Here is a 12,158-nt window from a genome sequence, read left to right as displayed (position 1 = left end):
AAATGTCGAAAATACTTATTGTGCAAGTTTTATTTTGGTCACCTTACAACAATTATATAATAATTATGACAAACTAAATTTCAAGATAAATGTTAAAAGTGGCTCAAACATGATAATCAGATAGATTATACACCTTGAAAAATTTGCGGCAGACATTCCGGGAAAAACTCTGAGAAAGGTTTGCATCTCTTTCTTGATCATATTACATTATTAGATTTCAACTTAACAGTTATTGGCTGAGAGACTCGAGTAATTAATGTGGATGGTAGGCAAATGGATCTGTGTGGCAGTGTTCAAAATTCCTTATCTGAAAATTAGAAACTTACCCAAACTTTTAATGTACAGCAGTGAATCAGCGATTGTACAGTACTATAGACATTGACTACTACTGTTAGCATGAATGTTAAAAAGGTAGGAGGAGAGTACTGTTTAATAAGTGCGTCTAAAAACAGGTTTCAAATTACTTGAGTAATCTACATCGAACACTCATCTCCGAGGCTGAAAATGTTGGGTATAAATGGACAAAATTTGATACTCCTTAGAGAGGTGTGTGCCAAATGAACCTATCTGCAATATCAAAGTCATGCTGTGGTTGAGCAGATACATAATTGTCTACAGGCAAAGAGAACTTCAGTGTAAATTCAAACATAGCCAATACTTATTGAGAAACAATAACTAAATCAAACCAAAATGAATCTAAGGAGAGTTATGCATAGAATTTTCAATTAATTCAAAAGTAAAATAACATTCACTAATCTGACAGAAAATTCTCCAATTTATGTGTTGGGTTAAATTAGTAAATTATAATAGAACACATTATTATTATTATTATTATTATTATTATTATTATTGTATTTTCATCTGTGTGTTTCTATAAGTGGTAGCGGGTGGACATGTGACGAGTTCCGCTGCATTGGTATTGTTCAGAAATGTGTATTCTAACTGTGCATCAGAAAATATTAAAAACACTTATCAAGATTGAGAAGCTTATTCATTAAATCATGCTGACGATACCAGTCTGTTCATATCTCCACGATGCGCCAAGAATCCTGCTTCAAAAGGATAGAAGCTAACAAAAAGAATTCCGGTGAGCAGAGGAGGGGCGATCAGAAGCCAGTATCGTCATACCAATCTCCAAGCAAAATAGCGGTAACAAAACAGATGTAATCAAAGTTATGAATGTTAGATGTTGTATATAAAGCGGGAAAGCGCCGGTAGATAGGCACAATGAAGAAAACACTACTCCAAATCCCATGCCACTTTCCTTGACGTTGACCTCCATCTGTCCAATGGCCAGCTTCACACATCTGTCCACATCAAACCCACCAACAAGCAACAGTGCCTCCATTATGACAGCTGCCACCCATTCCATATCAAACGGTCCCTTCCCTACAGCCTAGGCCTTCGTGGCAAATGAATCTGCTCCAGTCCTGAATCCCTGGACCATTACACCAACAACCTGAAAAGAGATTTCGCATCCTGCAACTACCCTCCCGACCTGGTACAGAAGCAAATAACCAGAGCCACTTCCCCATCCCCTCACACCCAGAACTTCTCACAGTAGAACCCCAAAAGTGCCCCACTTGTGACAGGATACTTCCCCGGACTGGATCAGACTCTGACTGTGGCTCTCCAGCAGAGATACGATTTCCTCAAATCCTGCCCCGAAATGAGATCCATCCTTCATGAAATCCTCCCCACTCCACCAAGAGTGTCTTTCCGCCGTCCACCTAACCTTCGTAACCTCTTGGTTCATCCCTATGAAATCCCCAAACCACCTTCCCTACCCTCTGGCTCCTACCCTTGCAACCGCCCCCGGTGTAAAACCTGTCCTATGCACCCTCCCACCACCACCTACTCCAGTCCTGTAACCCGGAAGGTGTACACGATCAAAGGGAGAGCCACGTGTGAAAGCACCCACGTGATTTACCAACTGACCTGCCTGCACTGTGACGCTTTCTATGTGGGAATGACCAGCAACAAACTGTCCATTCGCATGAATGGACACAGGCAGACAGTGTTTGTTGGTAATGAGGATCACCCTGTGGCTAAACATGCCTTGATGCACGGCCAGCACATCTTGGCACAGTGTTACACCGTCCGAGTTATCTGGATACTTCCCACCAACACCAACCTATCCGAACTCCGGAGATGGGAACTCGCCCTTCAGTATATCCTCTCTTCTCGATATCCGCCAGGCCTCAACCTCCGCTAATTTCAAATTGCCGCCGCTCATACCTCACCTGTCTTTCAACAACTTCTTTGCCTCTGTACTTCCGCCTCGACTGACATCTCTGCCCTTACTCTTTGCCTTTAAATATGTCTGCTTGTGTCTGTGTATGTGCGGATGGATATGTGTGTGTGTGCGAGTGTACACCTGTCCTTTTTTTCCCCTAAGGGAAGTCTTTCCGCTCCCGGGATTGGAATGACTCCTTACCCTCTCCCTTAAAACCTACATCCTTTCGTCTTTCCCTCTCCTTCCTGAAGAAGCAACCATCGGTTGCGAAAGCTAGTAATCCTGTGTGTGTGTTTGTGTGTTTTGTTCATGTGCCTGGCTGCTGGCGCTTTCCCGCTTGGTAAGTCTTGGAATCTTTGTTTTTAATGTATTTTTCCCATGTGGAAGTTTCTTTCTATTTTATTTACATCATCATTAATTTGAACCCAACAATTACGTTTGTTATTGTCTCTGTTGCATTTCGAAATCTTCTCTATCGTCTTACTTTCTCTTTTCGTTTGTACAAGAAGTTTCACTTTGTATTCATCTTCCATTTTTCCGTAATTTACCATACATTTTATCCTGCCTAATTATACTCTATAATACGTAATTTACTTCCAAACCATAACCTAAAATTTTCAACGCTTTCAACATAACCGCTGCTATAAAATCCACTGTTCCAAGTTTACAAACATTTCGTGTAAACTCGTGAATACTATTTCACAGCTTCAGTTCCTTTCACCCATTACACAACCATCTCAGTTTTTTCCAACAACTTTCGTTTTATTTCCATTCCTGTTTTTTCCCACATAACCGATCATTTTTTAGCAGCTTCCCACAGGTTTACACGTTATTATTTCTTCATCAAACAATTGTTAGCCTCATTCTCATAACCTGCCAGTGCATAACCAGTCCTTTGAATACATTTACACACATATTCTTCGAGATTTTATTTAAAAAATTTTTTTCGAATTTTATTTTTTCGGAAATTATTTTTTCGAAACTTTTTTCGAAAAAAATTTTTTTCGAAATTTTCCTGAATTTCCCCACCCTTTAACGTGATCTGGAGACAACATAACTACCCAAACATTGCACCCATTGTTGTTCACCAACCTAAGTTCAGCACATGATCAACATAGCTCATCTCAAACCAACACTTTTTCGATTTTTTTTTCACTCCTTTATCTCTCACTATATAAATCTCTATTTACTTTCACTTTAACCTCATATTACCCTTTCCACCTACTAATACCATGTCAACCCCACAACATCCCTACAACGACCCCATTAAATTTTATTTACATTCCCTCCGCAAACATGCCTTCACCCTAGCCAGATTACGCTCCCATATTTTATTTACTCAGGCTTGTCTGACATTTGGCATTACTCCCAAAGGCCTCACACTTAAAGTTCCCATCTCTGGCTGCAATCCTTCTTTCCATCAGTCCTTATACTAGTTCCAAACATCACAATCCATAGCCCTCACCCGCCTAATCCTTCACCTGTGGCAAACGAATCTGCTCCTGTCCTGAATCCCTCGACCATTACACCAACAACCTGAAAACAGCTTTCGCATCCCGCAACTACCCTCCCAACCTGGTACAGAAGCAGATAACCAGAGCCACTTCCTCATCCCCTCAAACCCAGAACCTCTCACAGAAGAACCCCAAAAGTGCCCCACTTGTGACAGAATATTTCCCGGGACTGGATCAGACCTTGAATGTGGCTCTCCAGCAGGGATACGACTTCCTAAAATCCTGCCCCGAAATGAGATCCATCCTTCATGAAATCCTCCCCACTCCACCAAGAGTGTCTTTCCGCCGTCCACCTAACCTTCGTAACCTCTTGGTTCATCCCTATGAAATCCCCAAACCACCTTCCCTACCCTCTGGCTCCTACCCTTGCAACCGCCCCCGGTGTAAAACCTGTTCTATGCACCCTCCCACCACCACCTACTCCAGTCCTGTAACCCGGAAGGTGTACACGATCAAAGGGAGAGCCACGTGTGAAAGCACCCACGTGATTTACCAACTGACCTGCCTGCACTGTGACGCTTTCTATGTGGGAATGACCAGCAACAAACTGTCCATTCGCATGAATGGACACAGGCAGACAGTGTTTGTTGGTAATGAGGATCACCCTGTGGCTAAACATGCCTTGATGCACGGCCAGCACATCTTGGCACAGTGTTACACCGTCCGAGTTATCTGGATACTTCCCACCAACACCAACCTATCCGAACTCCGGAGATGGGAACTCGCCCTTCAGTATATCCTCTCTTCTCGATATCCGCCAGGCCTCAACCTCCGCTAATTTCAAATTGCCGCCGCTCATACCTCACCTGTCTTTCAACAACTTCTTTGCCTCTGTACTTCCGCCTCGACTGACATCTCTGCCCTTACTCTTTGCCTTTAAATATGTCTGCTTGTGTCTGTGTATGTGCGGATGGATATGTGTGTGTGTGCGCGAGTGTACACCTGTCCTTTTTTTCCCCTAAGGGAAGTCTTTCCGCTCCCGGGATTGGAATGACTCCTTACCCTCTCCCTTAAAACCCACATCCTTTCATTTTTCCCTCTCCTTCCCTCTTTCCTGACGAAGCAACTGCCAGTTGCGAAAGCTCGTAATTCTGTGTGTGTGTTTGTGTGTTTTGTTCATGTACCTGTCTGCCTGTCTGCCGGCACTTTCCCGCTTGGTAAGTCTTGGAATCTTTGTTTTTAATATATATATATATATATATATATATATATATAACACTGAAGGTCTGATTATATTAGTGCCAGTTAAAGTTAAAGCTCTCCCAGAATATGGGTACTTTCCAATCCTTTCTGAATAATTCTTTAAAAATTTCCCTTTTAATTATTTAAATATCAAATTATTTTTATTAAGATTTCCAATATATATATATATATATATATATATATATATATATATATATATATATATATATATATATATATATATATATATAATTTCAAGTGCCTCTGCCACTATTCAAAGTAGATTGAGGCCATCTATCCAGTTCTGCAACAAAACAGAGGACGACAGAGATAAGACCAAAATATTTGATTCTGTTTTCTGAATCGCTTCTCTGAAGAAGATTATAGTGTGATAACCCATCTCAAATGTCCCACAAATACAAAAATGGCTATTGAGATTTGTAACTGTGGGGTACAGATTAACTACAACCATTGAACAGAGGGATCACTAGACCTGATGGGATACCTAAACAATTCTACATGTAATACAAGTGAAAGCACTTGCACCTCTTCTGGGAATAGTCTATCATGAGTCACTGTAGAAACAAAGCTTTCCAGGTGATTGGGAAAATGAGATAGTCAGTCCTGCTTTCAAGAAGGGCCATCAAAAAGGTGAACAACTACATACCTATACCAATGATGTCAATCTGTTGTAGAATATGAGAACAATCTTATGTATTATAACCTTTGTAGCAAATTTGCAACATTAAAAACAAAATGGAGTAAAATGAAGGAAGATTGGCAGAGGATTGACATGTGGCACTGAGACTGGGGTTTGACCCTCAACACAAATGAATGCAGCACATTGTGCATTAATAGTTGGAGAGATATATAATTGAGTGCATGATTGCCAAGCAGGCGCTGTAAATAGTCAAATTCAATCAATTTTGGGAGGAAATGTACATAATAATTTAAAATGGAATGATGAGATCAAGCAAAAACGTAAGAAAGACAGATCTAGACAGAGATTCACTGGGAGAATCCTCAGGATGTAGACAATGCATGAATGAGACAGGTTAGAAAACCTCTGTTGCTTCTCAGTCTAGGACACTTATAAAATAGGACTGACAAAGGACATAGAGAAGATACAAAGATAAGCTGCATGTTTTACTACGGGTTCATTCAGAATGTGTGAAATGATCATGGAGTTGCCCATCAAGCTCCACTCAAAAATGCTGCAAGAGAGGATTGTGTATTATGGTACGGTTTACAGTAAAATTCAGAGAATGTACATTTTGTAGAATAGTCAACCAACATTTTGGTGCCTCCTCTAAATAGATTCAAGTTCTTATAGAGACTTAAGGGAAAGGGGGTGGGGCGGGGTGGGAGGGGAGTGACAGTGGTAAATGAAACACTTACCACTACACACTTTAAGGTTGTGACACCAGCTAACTGTCAACCAAAAAGGTTTTCATCAGGTGTCGATGTTAGTCAGTTTTTGACTGGCTTATGATAGTAACAAATCTGTTTAGTTAGTTAGTTAGTTAGTTAGTTATATTACTTGTTTCATGGATCATGAACACGATTCTTTCGTAATGATGTGGAACGTGTCAAAGAACAAAAGATTCATTTATCCCAAATAATCTTTGTTAGTCTTATATACGGTACAATTGTTAATACTTACTGTATTTCTTTAGCCTATGTCTAAAAATTCATCTATGGAGTAGAAGGAGTTGTCGTTCAGGAATTCCCTTAACTTACTTTTGAATGCCGATTGGTTGTCTGTCAGATTTTTGATATTGTTTGGCAAGTGACCAAAATTCTTTGTGGCAGTATAATTCACCACCTTTTGTGCCAATGTCAAATTCAATGAACGGTAGTGAAGGTCACCCTGTCTCCTAGTATTGTAGCTGTGGACTGTGCTATTAATTCTGAAGTGATCTGGGTTACTAACAACAAATTTCATTAGGCTGTGTATATATTGTGAAGCTACTGGCAATATCCCAAATTCTTTAAATAATTGTCTACAAGATGATCTTGGATGAGCCCCAGACATTATTCTGATAACACGTTTTTGTGCAATAAATACCTTCTTTCTTAGTGATGAATTGCCCCAGAAGATGATTCCGTAAGAAAGCAACGAATGAAAATATGCATGGTAAGCTAACTTACTGATGTGCTTGTCTCCAAAATATGCAATGACACTAATAGCATAGGTAGCTGAGCTCAATCGTTTCAGTAGATTGTCAATGTGTGTCTTCCAGTTTAAATTCTGATCAATACAGACACCCAGAAATTTTGAACAATCTGCTTTAGCTAAAGATTTTCCCTCACACTCTATATTTATTTCCGGTGTTATGCCTTTCCCTGTACTGAACTGTATGTACAGTGTTTTTTCAAAGTTCAATGAAAGTCCATTTGCGGAAAACCACCTAATAACTCTTTGAAAAACATTATTTGCATTTTCCTCAGCTGATTCTTGCTTTTTAGGCTTGATTACAATACTTGTGTCATCTGCAAAGAGAACCAAGTTTGCATCTTCATGAATATAATTAGGCAAGTCATTAACATATATTAAAAACAATAAAGGCCCCAAGACAGAACCCTGTGATACCCCATTCTTGATACATCCCCAGTCTGAATAATCTGATGCCCTTTGTGTACTATGTGGGTTTACTGTTTCAACCTTCTGCATTCTACCAGTTAAATATGAAGTGAACCATCTGTGTACTGAACCATTCATTCCATAGTACTTCAGCTTATCTAAGAGGATTTCATGATCCACACAATCAAAAGCCTTAGAGAGATCACAGAAAATCCCAATTGGTGATGTTCTACTATCCAGAGCATTTAAAATTTGATCAGTGAAAGCATGTATAGCACTATCTGTTGAAACACCTTTCTGAAAACCGAACTGACATTTTGTTAAAACGTTATTCCCGCTGATGTGTAAAGGTACTATTAAGTACATTACTTTTTCAAACACTTTTGAGAAGGATGTCAGAAGTGAAATAGGACGATAATTGTTGACGTCTTTCTTGTCACCTTTTTTATACAAGAGGACGATAATTGTTGACGTCTTTCTTGTCACCTTTTTTATACAAGGGTTTAACTATGGCATATTTCAATCTGTCAGGAAATATTCCCTGATTCAATGAGCTATTACATATGTGGCTAAGAACTCGACTTATCAGGTGTGGACAAGATTTTAGTATTCTATTGGAGATACCATCAGTTCCATGTGAGTTTTTATTCTTAAGTGAATTTATTATTTTCTTAATTTCAGACGGTGAGGTGGGTAGGATTTCAATTTCATTTGTTTGCACCGGGAATGCCTCTTTCATATAGAGTTCTGCCCTATCTGGTGAGCAGCTAATGCCTATATTTTCCACTACATTTATAAAATGATTATTAAAAATATTTTCAACCTGTGATTTTTCATTTATAAGCTTTTCATTGTGCTTAACAGTAATACTGTTGTCCTGTGACCTTGGTTGCCCTGTTTCCCTTTTAACGATATTCCATATTGTTTTAACTTTGTCATTAGAGGTGCTAATCTCAGACTTGATACACATACTTCTGGATTTTTTTATAACTTTCCTTAGTATATTACAATATTTCTTATAATGGTTGAGCTTTTCTTCATCTCGACTTATTCTAGTGTCTTGGTATAGTTCCCATTTCCAGCTACAAGAAATTTTAATCCCTTTAGTCAGCCATGGTTTTTTATCAAGTTTATTTGAATTATGATTCACTAATTTCTTAGGAAAACTGCTTTCAAATATACCCACAAGTTTATCATGGAATAACTTAAATTTAACATTTGCATCAGGTTCCCAATAAACATCCTCCCAGTCTACCCGTTTCAAGCTTTCCTTAAATTGTTAAATTGTTATATGGTTAATTGGGCGTATTATTTTGTTTGTTTTTTTCACATTACTGTATGGAGCAAAGTCATGAATTGAAAGTAGCTGTGCATCATGATCAGAAAGCCCATTCTTAATAGGATAGGTGCTTACTTCTTTTAATTTATCTTGGTCTATGAAAATGTTATCTATCAGGATGCTACTGTCTTGTACAATATGAGTAGGAAAATGAATGACTGATGTCAGATTGTAAGAGCAAAGTAATAGTTCAAGGTCGTTCTTCTTGCTTGAGTGTTTAAGAAAATCTACGTTAAAATCTCCACAAATGATAATGTGTTTTCCTTTTTCTGACAGATAACGCAGCAAGAGATCTAGGTTTTTAAGAAACATTTGAAAATTTCCAAGTGGGGACCTATACACAGTCACAATTATGAATTTACTACTGTCCAATTCAAGCTCACAAGCGCATACTTCAATGTGCTGTTCTACACAGAATTTTACGGTTTCTATGTTTTCAAACCCATGTTCCCCCTTAACATAAATGGCAGCTCCTCCTTTCTCCATATTGTCTCTACAAAAATAAGTTGCTAGTTTATACCAATTAATATTTACATTTTCCATATGTGTAGTTATGTGATGTTCAGACAGGCACAGTACATCAACTTCTGTTGTATTTTTAATATTCTCAAAACAAATTATTAGTTCGTCTATTTTGTTCCTTAATCCCCTGATATTTTGGTGAAATATATTAACACAACTGTTTCCTCTACCTTTATTCGAACCATTTATTTTTTTACCTTTAAGAGCTGCCTGTCTGGACATCTTGTTCAACCTAAAAAAGGTGCCCCTATGCCCTTTCGGGTCACAGGGGTTTTGCCTTGAGTGCTAGTGGCCCCCTTTAGACGACCTACAATTAAATCAGCTAATCTATCCTTCCCTAGACTATTTAGTTGCAGGCCATGTCGAGTGTATCCCCATCTCCCAATGCTACCAACAGGCACTGTTTAAATGTGGGTTTTTGCACAGTCCAGCAGCTGCTCACTCAACTCCCCGTTAACTCACCACACAGAAGGGTTAAGCGAGGGATGATCGTAACGCTGCAATACCTCAACAAAACCCACATTCGTACATCCTGTTGCAGCTCCTATTTTATCCAGGTCACTCTTAATATCATAATTCCTATCCTTAGCCAGGCTGTTTCCTGCCCCACCTATTACTATCACCTCATCATTCTTGTCAAAGTCCCTACAGAGTGGTCCTATGTCTTCTATCACCTGGCTAAGCCTAGCACTTGGCTTAAACAAACTCGTAACCTGGTAATCTGCTCCTAATTTCTCCTGCACTAGTTGGCCTACACCCCTCCCATGACTGCTACCTAGCAGCAAGACTTTTCTTTTCCTATTACTAGATTTTCCCGACCTAATGCTGTTACCAATTTTAGTAGTCTGCTGCACCCTACTTTCAACTACTCCTGTTTTTGGCTCCTACTTCCTACTTCAGGTAACAAGGAGAATTTATTCATAACTGGAACTTCGACAACATCTACATGGCTGGTCCCTTTTCGCGATTTCCTTGTTACCAATTCCCATTTCCCGCAGTCTTTTTCCCCCTTTAACTTAGCTAATTCTGTTTTTACCGAATCTAGTTCAGCCTGAAGGGCACACATCTTTTCCTCCTGTTGTACGAATTTTTTTTCTATACTACAGAACCTACAGTTCCATGGGAGAGCCAAAAGCAAAATCTCATCAAATTTCCCGCTACATGAGCCCCAATGAAAAACACCCCCACATCCCCCACATACCACACCCGATTCTATCTTCCTACGGCAGCTTCCACACTTAGTACTCATGGCAATGTACAGTAATAAAATTTAAACAATGATCTCTTAATACAACAAACTAAATTCTTAAATCAGTAAGATAATGAACCTACAATGGATGTAATCTAACAAGCTACGTGAATTTAAACAATCGTTACCTGAAAGTAAACAAACACCAAATTGAAAGTCTATGAACAAATAAGTTTGAATAATCTACAATCCGACGATAAAAAGTCTTTAATTATTGACCAAAGAAGTATTTAAGATTATAGGCGCAAAGTTAAGTAATAATAAGAGGTCTACACACGCACAAAATTTACGCCTACAAATGTAAACAAACACTGACGAAAACCAGCCGTTAAGTAAAACCTTCTTTACGAGTAAAATACGCTAATATTCGCGAAACCTTCAATACACAGTCTAACACAGACGTTAATTTAACTATCTAAACTATAATTTACACTAAGTTTAATATTATTCTATTACTGAACACTTAACTTTTGCCAGAGCTCCGAAAGCGCGCGCACCGCTTGCTCCAAAGATCCTATACTTTTTTTTATCTGACCCAAAGTGTTGTTCCCAAAGACTCACTTCAACAGCAGTTTTAAAAATAGGACTTTACACAGATTTTCAGCTCTTTCAGATCAACCATCACAAAACTGCCAACCAACAAAAACACAACAATTGGAATATGCTCATAACAACGAACCAAACCAATCTGCCCATATCCATCTGCCAAACTGATTAAAGAGGGATTTATGGGAAGACATTTAGCAATATTTCAATGTACTTGTAACAAAAGCTTTCAAATTTCAGGAACTTCTGGATATAACCCCTCACCAGTGCTATACTCGCACAATTAATTTTTCTGTATTATATATTAAGGGGTGGAATACACTTTCAGCAGCCTTTTGACCATCAGACTGAATTAAGGTATTTTTCTGCATGTGACCAATAGACTGCGAAGCCAGACGAGTTGTGTTTTGCGCCACATACTTGTAGACATTAGGCCTAGGAGTGGTGTAGAGTAAGTATTTCTATTACTTGATGTTAATCAAGAAACTAAGTTCACTTTCAAGTGTTCCTTGAGTAACATGCGTAATGCTTTTACTGAAGCTACTGCCTTCATTTCTTTTATAATTATTATTTGGAAATTCCGAGTATTTTATTATCATAATTTATCTGATACCAGTAGCACAGTGATTGTGCCCTCAGAAAACATATGTAAAGCGCTTTTTAATATCTCCAGTACATTATCTAAATCCTCAGTTAATTAGTCTTAATGTGCAATGTTATCGATCCTTCTAGGATCAACTCTAAAGAAATCAACATTTTGCTGAGGCAAAAACTGAAATTAGAAGGAAGAAGATACACATATTTATGTTGAGGTGGTGGATACTGTACTACGTTTAACTTGAGTTCTTGAATCATCCTCAAAATTAATTACACTTTCTCAAGTGAAACTTCCTGGCAGATTAAAACTGTGTGCCGGGCCGAGACTCGAACTCACAGTTTTAATCTGCCAGGAAGTTTCATATCAGCACACACTCCGCTGCAGAGTG

General features: G+C 38.7%; 1 protein-coding gene across 8 annotated transcripts in view; it reads right to left on the bottom strand.

Annotated features, from left to right (window-relative positions):
• Positions 1-12,158, bottom strand: part of LOC126279051 (testis-expressed protein 2) — a 321,894-nt gene that overhangs the window by 60,053 nt on the left and 249,683 nt on the right. The gene's annotated exons all lie outside the window — the stretch shown is intronic.

Source organism: Schistocerca gregaria, chromosome 6 (assembly GCF_023897955.1).
Source record: "Schistocerca gregaria isolate iqSchGreg1 chromosome 6, iqSchGreg1.2, whole genome shotgun sequence".
NCBI classification, from domain to species: Eukaryota; Metazoa; Arthropoda; class Insecta; order Orthoptera; family Acrididae; genus Schistocerca; species Schistocerca gregaria.
Note: the sequence above shows the minus strand (reverse complement) of the source record. Positions and strands in the feature narration are given on the sequence as shown.